General features: G+C 44.2%; 1 protein-coding gene across 1 annotated transcript in view; it reads right to left on the reverse strand.

The window, feature by feature from the left end:
- ADARB1 (adenosine deaminase RNA specific B1) overlaps nucleotides 1-18,689 on the reverse strand; it is a 184,457-nt gene that overhangs the window by 110,641 nt on the left and 55,127 nt on the right. Inside the window, exon 2 of the mRNA XM_090045058.1 lies at nucleotides 17,200-17,236. The gene's annotated coding sequence lies outside the window, so the exon portion shown is untranslated. The remainder of the gene's footprint in view (nucleotides 1-17,199; nucleotides 17,237-18,689) is intronic.

Here is an 18,689-nt window from a genome sequence, read left to right on the forward strand (position 1 = left end):
CACACCAACTGGTTACATTCTCTCCCATTCACCTGTTTAAAACATGTTTATAAGAGAAAAGCCAAGATCAATTAAAATAAAATTAAAAAGCAAGGAAAGAAAAGGTCCCAAGAGCAATGTTAACTCAGTCAAATTGTGTTCCCCTCTATATTTTATAGCTTTTTAACAAGTCAAATATTTAAAACAGAACTAAAACAAGAACATCAACATACTCTATATGCTGAGTACATGCAACATGCAAAGCATGTCAAAGAAGGTACACAAATGTATCACTGTTTGCTGCTGAGAGTGCCTGGATGTCAAGAGTGGACATTTTGAGCACGTACAGTATTATACATTTTAGGTTATATTTCTAGCTTTCTAAGAAAACAAGGATCAATGCCATCAATAAATATGTCTCTATTCTTGATGAAAACCGTATTTTTTGGCACACCCTGTGCTAATATTTCTGCAGGAATCCTGACTTTGGCTTTTCTTGGGTCTTACTTTAACTATTAAAACTTAATGTAGCATTACTGTAGTGTGAGCTTTCAGTTTCAAATATTGCACATATTTATATACACAAACATGCATATATTTTACACAGGTAGGTGCAAAAATATCATACATAGATACATAAATATCCAAGTTAAGTGTGTGTTTACATAAACACTTTTTACATATATACATGCACAGAGTGCCTGCTTTTGCAATATTAACACACTTCAGAAAATTAAACAGAGTAAAGAAAATAAAAAGAGGACTTGCAGCATACTAAATCATACTGAATCCTCAACCCAGGTAACCAAGCTAAATTTGAATACAGGCCCATTAGATCCAGGGCACAGAACACAAGATTAACTGCTAGCACTAGTAAACTGTTATCCTCTTGCTGGAGAGGTACTTTTTAATAGGGGGATGAGATAGGAACCCACATATTCCACTGCATAGCAGTAAGTAAACTGTGCAGCAATGCCCCTATATTCTCCTATAATGTTTATTTTAGCAAGAGAATTCCTTTCATTTCCTTTCCCCATTGCTCCCACCCATCTCACACACGCAACTCTCTCTCACAGTACTGTGGTAAAACAGGCTTTAGCCAGCTGCTGTCTAACTTGTAATCAAATCTGAGCAAAGAGAGGAACAGATGACTAAGTGCATTTTGATGTCAGGGTAGACCTCCATATGTAGAGATGTCTTCTGAACATGCTTTCACTGGCATCTTCAAAATGTTCATAACTTTGATATTCAAGAACAACCTATTCCTACTTAAACCACAGCTTTCTTTGGGCTAAGCTAGTAAGCAGCCACACCTCTGACAGTACCATTCTGAGAACACACCAATAGTCTAGAGAACTAGAGCTTAGATCATTAGAAAGAAAAACATTCAAAACCAAGTGACGGCAACTAAAGCAGTGACATCTATCCTAAGGCCAGAGAAAATTTTAAAACAATAGCTCTAAGAGATTAAAACTCTCAATTATCATTATGAAACATTAATTTGACAGTCCAATGATCATTTTAAATATCAGCAACGATGGATACTTTTGATAAAAAACAGTAATAAGCAAAACAACATTATGATCTGTGCGAGCTACTGAGAAAACTCTCATTTGATGCAATGATGATGACACGGAGATTGACCTGAATTTATCCTTTTCTAATTCAGTCAGAGGAGCCCAAGATGACTTTGAGCCCAATCATACCCTACTCAACCATATCTTCTTTAGAATAGCAGGGATCTTATCTTTCTTAGTGGTAAGAAAACTCTCAGACAAGTTGCTTTCTGGCTCAACTCTGCTAAAGGCAGGTTTCCTGATGCAAACAATGCATTCTTGCTGTTAATTTATGTTCTCAAACTCTTCCCTTCTTAACTGAAGACTAGAAATATTCCTTTTCTTTAAAAATGACATTTAAATTCTTACATCAGACGTTGAAATCTGATCCACGTGTCTATTGTATTTGATTTACTTCAGTTCTGCTCAAGGGTGAAGCCGAATCAGACTGACTCAAAGGCAAAACCAAGGAGCCCAATAAAATTCACACAATCATATTTTCAATGTTTGCACAGTCTACTTAGGCTGTATTTCAAGAAGATACAGTTTGGCCTTGTGCCAGAGCTTATAATTGTACCATACTCTTTCGCGTTTCTGCCCTACACAATAAGCACCCTTATTTTCAAGATACTACTCCTTGCTGGTGAATGAATAGCTCTACGTTTAAAATTTCAGTTCACATCATTAAGTGCTACATGACGTGTTACCCAAAATAAGAACAAATATTTTACTTAATCATAACTAAAAAAGATGACTACTTATCTGGCACACTATACAGCAACCAATTTAAAAAAAACATCTATCAGACTTATATACCAGATGCAGCTTATCTAGAGTGAAGTGGATAGCTTAAGGGAGGAAGAAAAAAAATGGAAGGGGAATTATGTCATTCAGAAATGTAGAAAAGGAAAAATCATTTACAAGAATGAGAACACCCTTTCCCTTTAGAGAAATTGGATATTTCTTAAAAGAATATTGCGTCCAGTAATCAGAAGACCCCATTCTATTAAACTGATCACCAGAGGAAAGCAAGAGAAGATACAAGAACTTAGAAAAGGGACTCAACGCCAACTATCCCCGAAGAACACACCACTATTTATCTGAGAAAGATGAGTACCACCTCCCAGCACCATGTCCCCACATTTCTATTTCTGTCTTCCCTTTGTTTACAGTAGTCTAAACGGCAGGGTCAGTCTTTGAGTTCCACCATATTACCATTCTGTAGTAACTTCCACCTTTAACTGCATTCCAAAACTCTCAGGCTTCTCTCTATATACAGGACAGTGAGAAAAAAAAACAAAAAAACCCAAACCCAACGAATTCTAAATTTCACAATTCAACAGTCTTATTGTTTTCCATAGGAACAGGTCAATTTCAAAGAAAAATTGAGATGGTTATAAAAAAAACAACAACCATCACATCACCTTGCTCATCACAACTACTGAAGGTAACTCAGAATATGAAACAGTTTAATAATTCTCTTCCACAGCTATATACAGTCTGTAGAACTAAAAGAGCAAAGATTTTCAGTTAGTAAATAATAAAATATTCTTATTTATAACTGTAGATACACCCAAAAGCCCCATTGTGCAAATACATAATAGCAGAGAGTAACTTCCAGAAAACTATCATCTAAATCAGGGGTGTTAAACTCATCAGTCCTTGTGGTCTTGGAGCCTGCCCCACATGTGGCCCACATGCTGTGAACCATATGTGGGGCCACTCTGGTATGCACCACATATGAATATGGCGCTAGTCCAAGACCCATGGGCAGCACTGTGGGTCAGATGTTAGGGCTCAATGGACCAGATCTGGCCTGCGAGCCATACCTTTGACACCCCTGATGTAAATGGATAAAAAAGAACTCAGTAGTGTAAGGATGGGTGGGGCACAAGCCCCAAACATTGTCTAATGGGGGCAGCCCCAGAATGGAGCAGAAGGTGGCTCACCCCGCTGTCCCCTCCTCCTGAAAACTTGTATCTTAAGTTCCAGGAGAAGAGAAGTGGCAGCAGCACAGAGGCATGCAGAGTGTGAAGGGCAGTCTGGAAAATACAGTTCTGTCAAGCAGCAGTGAGCAGCAGTCCATTTTTTGGCCACCGACACCCATGTCAAGCAGCCAAAGACACACCACTTTTTGGTGGCCAAAAAACTGGTCCACATTGCTTCCAGCAGCAGCAAACTCCAGTTGCCTCCATATCACTTCCTGCTGCTGGATCCTCTGAAGTCAGAACCCTGAAAGCAAGGTACAGAGAGAGGTGGAAAATGGGACTTCTCAGGGTGCAGTGCTGGCCAGTTACATGTCTGACAGAACTTAGTCATCTCTCTGATTTTTTTATTTACAGATACTATACTTATAAGGAAAAATTATTTTGAAAAAAGTCCTCAAATTTAATCTTGGAGGAAATTCAGATCAAATACCTGTCACTTCCATCTGAAACTGACATTCTCCACCCACACAAACCCTATTACTATGCACCAGTAGACCACAGTAGGTTTCAGCCACTCAACTTCCTTCCAAGTATCCCTAATCAAACCGTTTTCCAGACAGCGAAGGTCTCTCCACTTCCAGGTTCTCAAAACCATGCCTAGTGTATGATCAAGCTGCAATAGATCAAGCTCAATATTTGGATATACATAAAGTATTCAGTAGGTTGGTGCCTTGAAGGGGAACTCTGAATGAGAATAGCAAAAAGCAGGGGAGTGTCTGAAATAGGATATGCATCAGAGAAGCAAACAGAATGAAATGAAGAGACTCTGGACTCTGATCAAGACTTGAAGAAGCACTCAAACTAATCAATCTCCCATGTTTGTGGGGGGGGGGTATAAACTTGAGAATTTGGAACACAGTATCTGACATTTCTTAAAAGAATAAGATTGAAGATTAAAAAATTCTTTACAAGTGCAGCAGAAATGATTCGAGAAAATAGTTGTATGAAATTTTAAAAACTCACATAATAGATTACCAGACTATTTGAGCAAGAACACATACTACAAACCTAAACTTGTTTTTATGTTACTATAAGCTAGAAATACTGGACTAGATTTTGTTGTCATTTACAGTAGAGTTAGTCTGGATTTAAAACAATGCAACAGAGATCAAAGACTGACCCATTTTATTTGCTTCACTAACCCCAACAAATTTAAATTTTGCTAGATTCTGAGATGGTGCAAACTGACTTCCCTATCTAACAATTTGGCTCTCTGTTTCTCCTCTTAAAATAATTCAGATTAATGAACAATAAACCTTCCTATCATAATACTATACTTCTCCTGTATTGAAAGTCAGAGTAATTTTAAAATTTACTAGCTTGACAAGGCAAACAGTATCCTAATTATGTTAAATTTATGTGCTATGAGCTGCAGATTACATCTAACGGTTCATCGGCTCTTTTGTTATATTTTAATTTATTTCCGGATCACTCAATGAAGAATTCCTATAATTTACTGCCTAAGTCAGTATCTTTAATACCACATGTCTTAAATGCATCTACATTGTTTCATTTTGCCATAAGACAAAATAGGAAAACAAAAGCAAATTTTATAAATAGTATCTGAAAGATCAAAAGATTTTGCAGCAGGATATACATAGTGATATCTAAAGCAATCAATCATGTACCAAGATAAAAGTAACTACAATATAGTAGTTACATAGTACATAGAACAAATTGAGCTTCTTAACAGTGTACTTCAAATTTCTAAATGCTGATGGGAGTACCTCTATACATTACTGTACAGTTAGACAAGAGAAAACCAACAAATACATATCCAACAGGATTTAAATTATAGCTGTTTTTAAGTACATTTTTGTAATTCCACAATGTCTTACACAAAGACAGGGTTTCTAGAGATCCAGTTCATAACACTGGGCTTGATTTTTTCCCCCCTTAAATCCTTACCTGGAGTTTATATTTAAAATATACTTCAATGGAAATCTATCAGCCTTCACTGATTTTGGAATCAAGAATGGGGCCAGGGGGAGGAAGATGTTATTTCTAGATAATTTGAGGAACCCAGCAGTTCAGGAACTGAGCTAGAAATACAATCTAGATTTTCTGAATTTCAGTGCAGCTCCCAGTCCATTATATCACTCTTATAGCCTTTCCTAGTTCATTGACTAGATTTTATATCAATCACTGGGGCGTATTTCTGGACACGGGAAAAAGCTTGCAAGGGACAATAATGTTAAGGAAGAATATAGGCCATTTTCCATTGGCTTTTCCATGACCATTCTGGTGATTTTTGTCCATTTTCCCATTAGAATGAAGGAGATTAAAGGGGGGGGGGGCAGGGAGGGAGAGAAAAATCACTTAGAATCACCCTTTTGGCTTCCAGATAAAGCACAGGCAGGCAAAATAAGGCCTGCGGGCCAAATACAGCCTGCCAGGCCATTCTATCCAGCCCATGGGACCCCTAAAAAAATTAGCAAATTAATTATTATCTTCCCATGGCTGCCTGTCAAAGATGACACTGTGCCAGCAGCAGTAGGACCCAGGAGAAGTCAGCAGCAGCAGCAAGGCCCGCCCAGTCCCTCTCCAACCCCAACTTCCCCCCCCGGCCCACAGCCAGAAATTTCTTTCTAGCAGAGGCTTCTGGCCTGGCACCCAGGGGGATGTTCCATCACCCCCCCACACCTGAGAGTAGAGAATCAGATAAGAATGGGCAGGGGTGGGGCAGGTAGGGGGGATCACCAGCACAGCACCTGGCCCAGCTAGCACCACACTGTTTCCAGCTGGCTCCTGCTGCACTGTGTGGTCCCAGCCCTGCAGCTGCTAGAACCACACACTGCTAGGGCAGAGGGCAGGCAGAGGGTGGTGAGTGGGGGGGGGAGGGGGAGGGAGGAGGGAAGAAAGGGTAGTGGCAAGGAAAAGGCAGTGGTAGCAGATGCAGGGTAAAAGTGGCAGCAGGCAGAAGCGCAGGGCACCAGAGGTCAAGGCTAGTGGCAGCAGGAGCCAGCTGGGAACTGCAGGGACTGGGCTGGCTCCTGCTGCATTCGGCGGTCCCAACATTGCAGCTGGGAACCACATGCTGGTCAGGAGGTGCCCAGCTGGGCCGGCCAGCTCCATGCCATACCAGGTCCTGGCTGCACCAGCAAGATCACAGAATGCAGAAGGAGCCAGCCCAGTCCCTGCAGTTCCCAGCTAGCTCCTGCTGCTGCCTCTATCACAGGATCCATGCACCTGCAGCTCCCGCACTGGAGCTGGCTGCCTTTCCCACCCCCTGCTGCACAGGTCCGCGGACTCCCCCAGGAGTGAAGGGAGCCCCATCCCCTGTTTCCCTGTAGAGTCCAGCATGGGGCTTCCCCCGGTGCAAGTGCGGGAGCTGCAGGCATGTGGCACAGAACCCCCATGATAAAGGTGGCAGGGCAGGCTGGACTCTTCCCTCCCTGCATGCAGCACTGGCTGGAGCCATGCCCTGCCGGGCACCAGTGCCTGCTCCAGACCCAAGCTCCCTGAGACCCCTGCCTGCTGTTGCTGATAGTGAGGGCTGCGTGGGGGAATGTGTGGGGTGTCCCCACATCTCCCACCCTCCCTCATACCCCACAAACTTCATACACCCACACCCCACCCCCACAATCCCCTACATATACACACAACCCAACATACCCTATGCCCCCCCAACATCCACGCACCCTCACAAACCTCCACTCCACATCATACACACACACTCCACCCAACATGACACCATATATACACACTCCCCCACAAGACCCCACACACAATATAAAAGAGTAAGCCACTTTAAGGGCTTAGAATAAGCAGCATAGCAGTCTGCAAGTGGTTGCGCTCCCAAACAGCAGTCATATGGCCATTAGGAGATGTTTCCCCTCTGGCTGGAACCACTGCTCTCATAACTTGGAGATACAGGGAAGGAACTATGGGGATGGCAGGAGGTTCCTGGTCCTGGGGCATGATGTAAAACTACACCATGCTAGGGTTGAATCGTGTGGTGAGGTGATCCCCAGGAAATGCCACACCAGTTGCCTCCCTAGTAAAAGGCAAGTATGGGGCGCCTTATAGCCTCAGCTCCCACAACCTGGTGGGTAACCTGGCTGTAGGAACAGGAAAGGGGCAAGGCATATCTACAGACAACTGAGCCCTATGAGGTGTAAGACCACAAGGCCCCAGTAAAGGGGGACTGAGTAGTGGCCCCATCAAGAGGGCAGAAGAGTGGCCCAGAGAGGGTCTAGAGGACAAGTTCAGCCCAGTTTGGGGCAGAAGGCTGGCAGCCACATACAGTAGGATCTGTGTAAGGATGGCCTGAAGGCCTCCATGTGGGCCAGCTAGAGTATGTGAGCAAAAAAGCCTGAAGGGCCATGTAGAGTAGGACCCAAGGGGGACCCAAAGGGCTGGACAGAGTAGGGCAGGATGAGTGAAGCCCAGTGAGGGGCAGAATGATTGAGACCCAGAAGTGGGCAGCATGTTTGGGGTCCTGAGAAGGGCAAAGTGTAAGAGGCCCAACAAGGGGCAGAGTTTGGCCTACCCACAGGCCAGAGATGTCACAAACTTGGGATACCATCTGCGATGGCATGGGATACAGTATAGGGAAGGCTGGAGCTCTGTATAACACCCTGCACATTGGGGCATTTAATGGGCAGCCTGCCACATTATTACATTCTCTTTTATATGCCAAGTTGTGGCAGATGAGACAGGGCAGACTGCCCTAGACAGGTGGGCAGGCTAACATCAGGACTGGCCTCATGACAGCCCCGTCACACTTTATTTTTGAGTTATTATGCAATCCCTTCTATATATAGTATACAAACACAAATCATGACAAATATTTTTTGTAATATAATTTAAATATGCTTTAGTAGGTGTTTGACTTCTAGTGTATGATTTCGTTTTTTTCTGGTTCCAAGATGGCAACCTTCTGTCCCAAAAGGAGTATTTCTGGGGGTAAGGGGAGAGAGTTCTGGTGGCAAAGGTCAGTGCCTAGGGGTTGGGATGTCCAGTCCCAATATGGTGACCAAGGGGCAGGGCAACTGTCAAGGGGTGGGGCTAACCATACAGCCCTCAACAGTTCAACGAAACTCATTAAGCAGCTCACAGCCAAAATAATTGTCTGCCCGAGATAGAGCTTAAACTGCCTTTATCTATACAATTTTAAATGGCTTGGAAACAGCCTTACAAAGACAGCCTCTTCCCCACTGCTATGCTGTCATTAGTGAACATGCTCAAGTCCCTTTAGTTTAAATGAGAGATTCTGGCAGAGTAGTCTCATACTCTCTTCCTGAATGAATTTTAGAATTCATTCCACACCCCCTTTATTCAAAACACCTCTAACCCATGGATATTTAGGAAACACTGAAAGATTGTATCACAGGTATCATCCCTTTTGTATTTAACCAGCACTTTACACAGTAACCTCCAACTTGGGTTAAGAGGCACAGAAGACAAATTCAGTCTTGACAAAATGTCTATTCTAGACACAGCTCAATGCAAGTGGCTGGGGCATCATAAAGGGCTACCAATAAGAAAGCCAAAGCCAACAGATGTGAACAAAAAGGAATACAGCAGAACAAATCCCATCAGCAAGGAAGATGACAGCAGTATTATGGCATTAGATGAGAGTCTTCAAGTCTGTTTTTTTCTAGAGACAGAGCAAAAGAGAAAATTCAGGGTGTAGAAACAAATGAGGTAGTAAAAGAGAGGGGCAAAAGGCAAAACCTGATGATAAGAATGAACTAAAAGAAACTAGGTTAACAGAAGAGAAGCTGATAAATGGGAAGAAGAATGGAAAAAAAAATTATAGACACTGATGGATTAGTAAACACCAACAGGGTTGTTTGGACCATGTTAAGGAAGTTGATACAGCCATAAAGAGGCCACTGATTAAAAACTGATTCCTTTATGAATTTTTGTAGTAAGGGGGAAAGCCAAACAAAGGTAAGGGCTAGTAGAGGGAAAAGATTATGTTGAAACTTGGGGGAAAAAAGTTGAGATATAGACTTAATGTAGATGCAACTGTAGGAAACATGCTATGATCTACTCTTGAGACAATGTGGTTTCCATCTGCATTCTTATGTGAAGCATTTTTATTCTATAACAGAATACTACAACAAGAAAGGAGAATTAAAGGTAATGTTCATATGGGAACTTATGCAGCAAAAGAATATCACTTTTGCCTATGGGGTGATTGGTAAAATCTCCACAGACCACAAATAATCTTGTGTGTCACCTGCATGCTTAGCCATTATCATTTTGCTTTTGTCCATTCCCTTCCAACTAAATTGAAGCAAATTAACAGAAACATTTTTGTTAAAGTAAGCATTTTATTCAAAGATTGAGTGATTTAAATTTGAACATTTATTTCACTCCTGCAAAAAACAACTTTCACACACTCATATAAAGAAAAAGACAAGAAGCATGTTTTTAAAAGTATTTCAGCAACAGCTTTTATGTTATTATAGTCCATCAGAAGGCAGGGCAAGGTGGCACATTAGAGACTAACTGGTTCAAAAAGACATACAATTTTTGTAGGTGATGGCCTGCTTCATCAGATGATATGAATAGACTTGCAGAATGCAGGGGTACTAACAGAGGGGAATTAAAATATCTAGAGTAGGGGAAAGGGTCAGTGTTGAGAGAAGAAAAGGTCTGTTGACTAGGTTAAAAGGATAAAATAGGGCAGTTAATCCAATGAGGGACACAGAGGTTATAAAAGCAAGTCAAGGAAATGGGATAAGAATCTACAGTCTCTACTGCGACCACACTTAAAATCCAGTCTATGGATGATTTATTGTTCTGCAATTTCCCATTCAAGCCTTTTTTTGACAGTTTTGTTACTTAAGGACAGCTATTCTGAGGTCAGTGACAGAATGCCTAGGTAGGTTGAAGTGTTTTGACACAGGCTTTTGTGTATTTCTGGAACTGACATCAGTACAGGTATGCAGTCACTTTTTTACATACAGATTTCTCCACTGTAAACAAGTGATGGCATGTATGATGCTGTTAGAGAAAACAGTGAATTAACTTATTATTTGGTCCAGTAATTATGTGGTCTGTGTTGATGAGGCTACACAACTGGCACTGGGCTTGTACAAAGGCCTGGTGGCTTGCTGAAAATAGGTGTTAGGTAGTCTGTTGCTAGAAATACACTGTTTGAGGTGGGGAGGCTGCCTGCAAGGCAGGACAGCCTTTCTCTGCAAGGCTACTTTGAGATTGTCATCATTTTCTGGGAGGAGTTGGAGGTTGTATCCAAGGGCTCTGAAGTAGGGTATGGCAAGGCACCTTTGGTGCCTGCCACTTTGAGGGCAGAAAACAGGCAGCAGCTAGGTGCCTGACGAGGGCAACCATTTTGGACCCAGGGATATAAGCCATGTTTCAGTTTGCTGCAGGATGGAGGTAACATCAGGCTCAGAGGCTGCTCTGGCCAGAGTCAAGAGGTAAAGGCAGGGGCTATGGGATGGAGGTGACGCCATGTCCTCGGTAAGACATAAAACTGGATCTTACTGGGGAAGAGTGGTCTGGTGGGGCTCCTAGTGACATGGGAGCCCCTAGAAAATGCCAGGCCAGTTACCTCCCCAGTGAAACGTGGGTTGGGGTGCCTTATAACCCCAGCCCCACATCCCTGGTGGGGTACTAACAAGCAGAGGTCCCTGAGGCAGACCTCAGGCTGGAGGAGGGACCTGGGGCCACACCCAGGGGAAAGCCTGGGGGTGCAAGTGAGACCCAGTGTGAGAGGCACGATGAGTAGTGAGACTCTGAGTGAGCAGGGCAATGAACAGAGTGGCACCATGAGTGTGGGTGAGCGAGGAGGCCCAGTGGGGGCACAGTGGCTTGGCTAGGGGCTAGGAGCAAAACAGGTCTACAGTCATACAATCACTCAGTCAACGCTCAGGTGAGGATAGTGGGAGATGCCCAACAGATTGCGCTGGGGTTGCCCGAGGAGAGGAGAGGTAACCCCGAACCTGGGTAAGGCTGGGTGAGATGAGTGTGGCCCCTGAGAGAAGGCACCATGAAAGAGGTTGAGTGAGAGCTAGCAGAATAAGTAGGACCCTGGTGAGAGAGGGGTGGCATGTGAGTGGTCCTCTGGGGCAGCAGAAAAGAGCTACAACTGTGTGTCCCGTTTGCTCCAGCCATAGACCAGAGAAGTAACACCAGAATAACATCTGCAAGACATGGGGCCCATAGAGGGGAAGTCGGAGTGGGTATTAGGCCCTTGTCAGCAGGGTGAGTAATGGGTAGTCTCCCACCTTAGTAACAACTTTGATATTTTTCCATCCAGGCGTGGCAAGAGAATGAAGTGGGTGGTTATCCCAGGAGCAGGACAGTCGGCGAAGACCTGATGAGGAGGCCTCCCTATTACACACAGCTTCTTTCACTTACAACACAATCCCAAAACCATACTATTCAAATTGACAGAGCCAGATTCAGACCCTGCTCCTACCTGCTAGAATACCAACCTTGTGCTAAGGACATGAGACTCCCTCTGCTTGTCAACTGCAGCCCTCAGCTTGAACACTTAGAACACCTAACTAATAACTACAAGTTCATCTGCAACATCTGACAAAGTAGACCGTTGTCTGCAAAAGTTATGACTCTGAACTACTCAGTCTCTAATATGCCATGCTGCCCTGCCTTCTACCTGACTTCAGACTGGGATGGCTAGCCACTGCTCTCTACTCATGGGAAGTCAATCAGTTCACTTAATTCCAGATTGATGCTCTAAAGTTAAAAGATTTGTGCGGGCTGAAGAGAGGCCGGAGTCATTACTACTGTTAAAAACTGTAACAGGCAAAATACAATTTTAAGAAATGCTGTAAAACAAATGTTCTCTTGCAATGAGTTTAAAATCTGTGAATTGTTCTACAAAATCATTCATTTATCACTGTAAACAATATAGGCTCCAGAGCATGTACTTCTATTAATGCCTCAGAAATACAGATATACAATCCAACAGCACCATCTACTGTTACAGACTACACAAACAGCTCTATTTCAACCACAGTGCTCAGGCAAGTGAGCAAAGTTTAAAATGCATCTCACCAAAGCTAAAGCAGACTCCCCACGCAAGCGTATTTTAATTATTTGTTCAGAAAAAAAAGGAAAAAGAGAACAAGTCTAGCTGAAGTAGAAAATAACATGTGAAGTAAAATGACATAAAAATCAAGAAAAAGGACAAGTAACCATTCAAAACTTTAGAATTCTGCTTAAAAATTAAATTTAAACAAATTGCAAAATTAAACACTAAGAAATATTAAAGTTAAAAGTTGCACATAACTAATTTGCTCTAGTATGTCTTTTCATTACAACACAGCCTTTAATTATATGGTCACAGAAATTCTACAAGATTCTGCCATATCATTCACCTGATATACAACCAAAACTACATTTTGAAATTATAGTGCTGATAAAGATGACATTTCAGTCACCTGGCCTGGGTACTCTAGGTTTGTGGTGCTTGATGAGCTAGATGAGTGGTGCAGGGCTGGTCCATATGTTGGATTCCAGATACAGGTTTGGTTCACAGGCCATATCCACCATGCGGTTGGTGCATGGGGTCAGTACGATCCTGCATACTGTATCCTGCTGCAGAGTGTCCCTGCACATCAAATCCAACCCCAACCCATGGGGCTCCCCATAGGTGCAGAAATTTGGCATGGGTGGGGGAGAGGAGGCAGCATTAATTGCCACAGCTCTGGGATCCATAGCTTAAGTATCATTACTCTAGGTCTTTAGGTATGTCATGCCCATATTTATATAGGACTTTGAAAAACAGATATAATTCCTAAATCTTGCTAAGTAAGCAAAGTATTCTATATTACACTGGAATAATATCTGTTTAAGAAGTTTGAAAATTAAAGGTTTGCTAATGAAAGAATAGTTAAGAAAACAAAATGTGGGGCAGGGGTTAGTATTTCATAGACATTAGGGCTGGAAGGGACCTCAGGAGATCATCGAGTCCAGCCCCCTGCCCAAAGGGCAGGAAGTCAGCTGGAGTCATAGGATCCCAGCAAGATAAGCATCCAATTTACTCTTGAAGGTGTTCAATGTAGGTGCTTGAACCACCTCTGCTGGCAGACTGTTCCAGACCTTGGGGGCTCGGACAGTAAAGAAATTCTTCCTTATGTCCAGCCTGAAACGGTCTTGCAGGAGTTTGTGACCGTTCGACCTCGTCATCCCTTGGGGCGCTCTGGTGAACAGATGTTCCCCCAGATCCTGGTGGTCACCCCTGATAAACTTATAGGTGGCCATCAGATCACCCCTGAGACTGCGCTTTTCCAGGCTAAAGAGTCCCGTGGCTCTCAGCCTGTCATCATAAGATCTGTTTTCCTGACCTCTGATCATGTGCGTGGCTCTCCTCTGGACTCTTTCAAGCTTCTCCACATCCTTTTTGAATTGTGAAGCCCAAAACTGGACGCAGTACTCCAGCTGCGGCCTCACCAAGGCCGAGTACAAGGGGAGAATGACGTCCCGGGATTTGCTCGAGAAGCATCTATGGATGCACGCCAGCATTTTGGTCGCTTTACTAGCCGCAGCATCGCATTGGAGGCTCATGTTCATCTTGTGGTCAATGATGACCCCCAAGTCTTTTTCTTCTGTAGTGCTAACCAACGTAGCACTGCCGAGCCTATAAGGGTGCTGCAGGTTTTTCCTCCCAAGGTGGAGAACCTTGCATTTTTCGGTGTTAAACACCATCAGGTTCTTGTCTGCCCATTTGCTGAGCTTGTCCAGGTCAGCCTGGATCACCCGCCTATCTTCTGGCGTGGATGCTTTGCCCCAAAGTTTGGTGTCATCGGCGAACTTGGCCAGTCCACTCCTAACTCCAATGTCCACATCATTAATGAAGATGTTGAACAGTATGGGTCCCAGGACAGAGCCTTGAGGGACCCCACTGGTCACAGGGCACCACGATGAGTGACTGCCATCAATCACAACCCTCTGGGTCCGACCACGAAGCCAATTTCCCAGCCAGTGGATCGTGGTGGAGCCAAGGCCACAACTGGCCAGTTTGGCCAAGAGGTGATCATGGGATACCAGATCAAAAGCTTTTTTGAAGTCAAGATATATGACATCAATCTCTTCTCCCTTGTCCAGGTGATAGGTCACCTGGTCATAGAAGGAAATGAGATTGGTCAAACAAGACCTACCCGCAACAAACCCGTGCTGGCTGTCCCTTAGAATGTTAGCCTGGGCCAGTCCCTCAAGGATGGCCTCCTTAATAAACTTTTCTAAGATCTTCCCCAGGATAGAAGTCAGGCTAATGGGCCTGTAGTTAGCCGGATCCACTCTCCTCCCTTTCTTGAAGATCGGCACCACATTGGCCTTCTTCCAGTCTTCGGGCACTACACCAGAGCGCCAGGAGTTTTCAAAGTCCGTGCCAGGGGCTGGGCTATGACGCTCGCCAGCTCCTTGAGTACCCTGGGGTGCAGGTTGTCAGGGCTAGCTGACTTGAAGGTATCCAGCTTCTCAAGGTGTTCCTTCACAAGGTCAGCATTGATGGAGGGTAGGGGATCCCCCTCACCCAGATTTCCCTGTCCCATAGCAGGCATGGGCATCCCGTGTGACTGATGAAAGACTGACGCAAAGTACCTATTTAATAGGTTGGCTTTTTCCTGGGCGTCAGTTGTCAGTTGCCCCATCTGGTTTAGCAGGGGTCCAACATTGCCCTTGCTTTTCCTCTGGCTCCCCACATACCTGAAAAAGGACTTTTTGTTGTCCTTGATGCCTGAAGCTAGTTGGAGTTCAGTTGCAGCCTTGGCTTTCCTGGTTTGGTCCCTGCAGGACCGGACCAGCGCGGAGTAATCCTCCTTGGAGATGAATCCCGTCCTCCATCCTTTGTAGGCTTTTCTTTTTAGCCACAGTAGGTCCGCTAGGTCTCTGGAGAGCCAGGGGGGCTGCTGTGCCTTCTTGCTGCCTTTCCTCCGTGTTGGAATAGATTTAGCTTGTGCACTGAGGATCGCTTCCTTGAGAAGCAACCACTCTTCTTGAACTCCCATCTCCCTGGGGTCATGGTCCCTGAGGACCTGACCGACTAGCCTCTTGAGCTCGTCAAAGTCGGCTTTTCTGAAGTCAAGGACTTCTGTGTTGCTGACTGACTTGCCAGCTTTACGGCGGATGGTGAAGGTGATCAGCTCGTGGTCGCTGTCACCCAACTTCCCATCGATCACTAGGTCGCCGATTAGGTCATCCCCCGTAGCCAGTACCAGGTCAAGCAGCGCTTTGCCTCTCATTGGCCCATAGACCTCTTGGGTCAGGTAGAGGTCATCCACGCATGAGAGAAAATATTTTTCTATGTTTCCATATCAGAAGGGGTAGTGAGGTTTTACTCAAATAGCATCTGTGTAAAGATTCACCTTCAAGTACAGGTCAAACATAGGAAATTACGGCCTAAAAGGTGAACATTTAATCTACCTAATTACCATCAAGCGAGAAGTTAAAATGGAAGCTTGTTTTTAATGCTACTACAGCAAATATATGAGTACCTGATACTGATTCTGAATGGGGGTGCAGCAAAAAACTTTTAGAGGTGCTACAGGGTGGTATGCACTATTTGCACTTCTAAGTGTACATGATTTACAAGATAAGCCCACAGAGTTCAAATAGGAATCAATAGTGTCAAAAAAATTTGGCCTGTTGTGGTCCAAGTCATTTGGCACAGAAGAATTGCTCTATTATTTTTCTATAATCAAGAAATAAGGAAAAGGTAAGAACCAGAATTTTCTGAGGTGGACCTTGAGTCTAAAAAGGTTGAGAACCACTGAGTTAACTAGCATGTTTATTTTTCTTTTTAAGAGAGCTGCAGGATAGGGCCTCTGATTTACAGACAACACACAAACTGCATGTTATCTGACAGGTTGATAACTAAATCGTCAACCAATTAATTAACATCAGGCATACTGGTAAAAATTTCTTCAATATACTGCATCAGCTAGGGCTCACTCTTCCAAGCTTTTCACATAAATTATTCCATTTTAGTTTGTATGAATAAAAACTTAAGGGATCAACATCAGATGAACGCGGCGTCCGATGCTTCGATCCAGGAGGCCGGACACTTTGGGTGGTTCGCCCCGGTGGCGGGGCCGGGTGCCACCCACTCATTTGGCCCCAGTATTCTTTCCTGCCATGGCAGGGGGTCGGACTAGATGATCTGCTCAGGTCCCTTCCGACCCTACAAACTATGAAACTATAGTTAGACGTTTTGTTGTTTTTTTGCAGAGGCGGAGTTCCTTAAATGTATTATTTCACCTGATAAAGATATATTTAAAAGAAGCATGATCCATAAGTTATAGTCCGCTCCGATTCAGTATTTTATTGTACTGAAACGTGTCACAAACAATAAATATACTCTAATTCCTGAATGACTTCTATGAACTTTTAAATGTTTACCTTTCAAAAATGAAAAAAAAATCTATTTCTAAGAGGAAGTCTGTTTGTATACATCCAAATCTTTCTTCAACTAAATAAAACCAGTGGAAACTAGCTACTGGATTTTTTTTTCCCCATTGGCTCTGTGGCATAATGTCTAGCACAACTGAACTTCTAGTGTGAGGAGATTCCATTCAAAACTTGTGGGTTCAAATGCTACCAGAGTCCCCATGATCCTAAAAACTTAAATGTATATGAATTAGAAAACTACAATGTCCCATTACAGTATTTCTCTTGTAAATATGTAAATTTTGTCCAAATCAAGGTAATTACATTGGTCAGTGACTGCTTACCTGATCAATTCTTAGAAGCACACACTGGTCCTGCAACCTACAAAAAAACAAAAACACCAGGCTTAGACTATTCCAAGAAAAACATACTATATTTAGCAAATGAGAACTTTTGTCTAAACTGCTTTTCTGAAAAACTAACCCATAATCACTAACTGAATGTGGCCACATACAATTTATAGCAGCAGGTATGGAAACTGGCTACAAGCCTTCATTCATTACAGTCCCTACAGGAGAAAGAGGGGTAACCAGAGCCTACTTCTATGCAACTATGTAGGGAAAGGGCAAGGAGCAAAAGTGGCTGAAACTAGAGGTGCACTGATAAATCAGTCCCAAATCGGATCAGCACTGATATAAGGGAAATTGACTGCATCGGCGATTGGCTTTTTTGGGCTGATGTGGCCAATAAAAGCCACATCTGTATACCCAGCCACACCACAGTATCCAGGTGGCCAGGAGCACAGCCCAGCAATGTGGAGAGCAGCTGGGTCTGGCTGGTAAGTCTGTTGTGAGGGAAGGTGGGGGGAGGCAGATCGAGGCCTCTGTGGTGAATGAGGGAGTAGGGCTAGGGCAGGCACTGCCCAGCCGGGGCGGGGCATGGGGCATGAGAAGCATGTGCCCCCAGATCTGTGTGTGGGGCGAGGGCAGCCACCACAGTAGGCTATGGCCAAGGTAGCACCGGGCTCTTCTGGGGGGTGGGGCTGGAGCTGCACTTGGGGCGGGTGACAGCAGCACTGGGAAAGGGGTTGAGGCAGCTACAGTGAATTCTGGGGTGGCTTCAGCCTGTCCCATAGCTCCCCTCCCAGTGCCACTGCTGCCCACCCCAAATGCAAGCCTGGTCCAGTCCCCTGCCAGGAACAGCTCTGCACCACCCTGGTCACAGACTGCAAAGGCAACTAGCCCTCACCCCGCACGCAGATCTAGGGGCACATGTTCCCCATGCCCTCCTGGGGTATATGCAGTAGCAGGAGCCATCCCATCCTCCCCGCAAAACGTCCTCTGGACAAGCTGCTCACAGCTCTATTCCATGCTCCCCCAGCTGTGCAGTGCCTGCCCCTGCCCCAGCCCCACTCCCTACCTTACAGCAGAAACCTTGATCTGCCCCCCCATGCCACTTCCCTGCCCCCCCCCCACTCCAACAGACTTACCAGCCAGACACAGCTCTCCAAGCTGCCCAGCTGCATATCAGCTAATATGACTCATTAGCATTTGGCCATTGATATCAGCCCAAAAAATCTCTGTTGGTGCACCCTTGGCTGAAACCAATTGAATTTGGAAAATTCCCAGTTGCTGAATGATGTGGTGGTAACTTCCACCAGCTGGCAGATTAGAGCAACTGCTAAGGCTGCTCAAACCTGTGCCTTGGGCCAGGCAGAAACAGATAGAACTATAACAAGATACTCAACAGAACCAAACTTTCAACCCCCAATGAACTTAACAGACAGACACATCAGAGAATCAAGATAAAAACCCTCCCTTGTATTTATCTAATA

Source organism: Crocodylus siamensis, chromosome 4 (assembly GCF_052110815.1).
Source record: "Crocodylus siamensis isolate JL-2025a chromosome 4, ASM5211081v1, whole genome shotgun sequence".
NCBI classification, from domain to species: domain Eukaryota; kingdom Metazoa; phylum Chordata; order Crocodylia; family Crocodylidae; genus Crocodylus; species Crocodylus siamensis.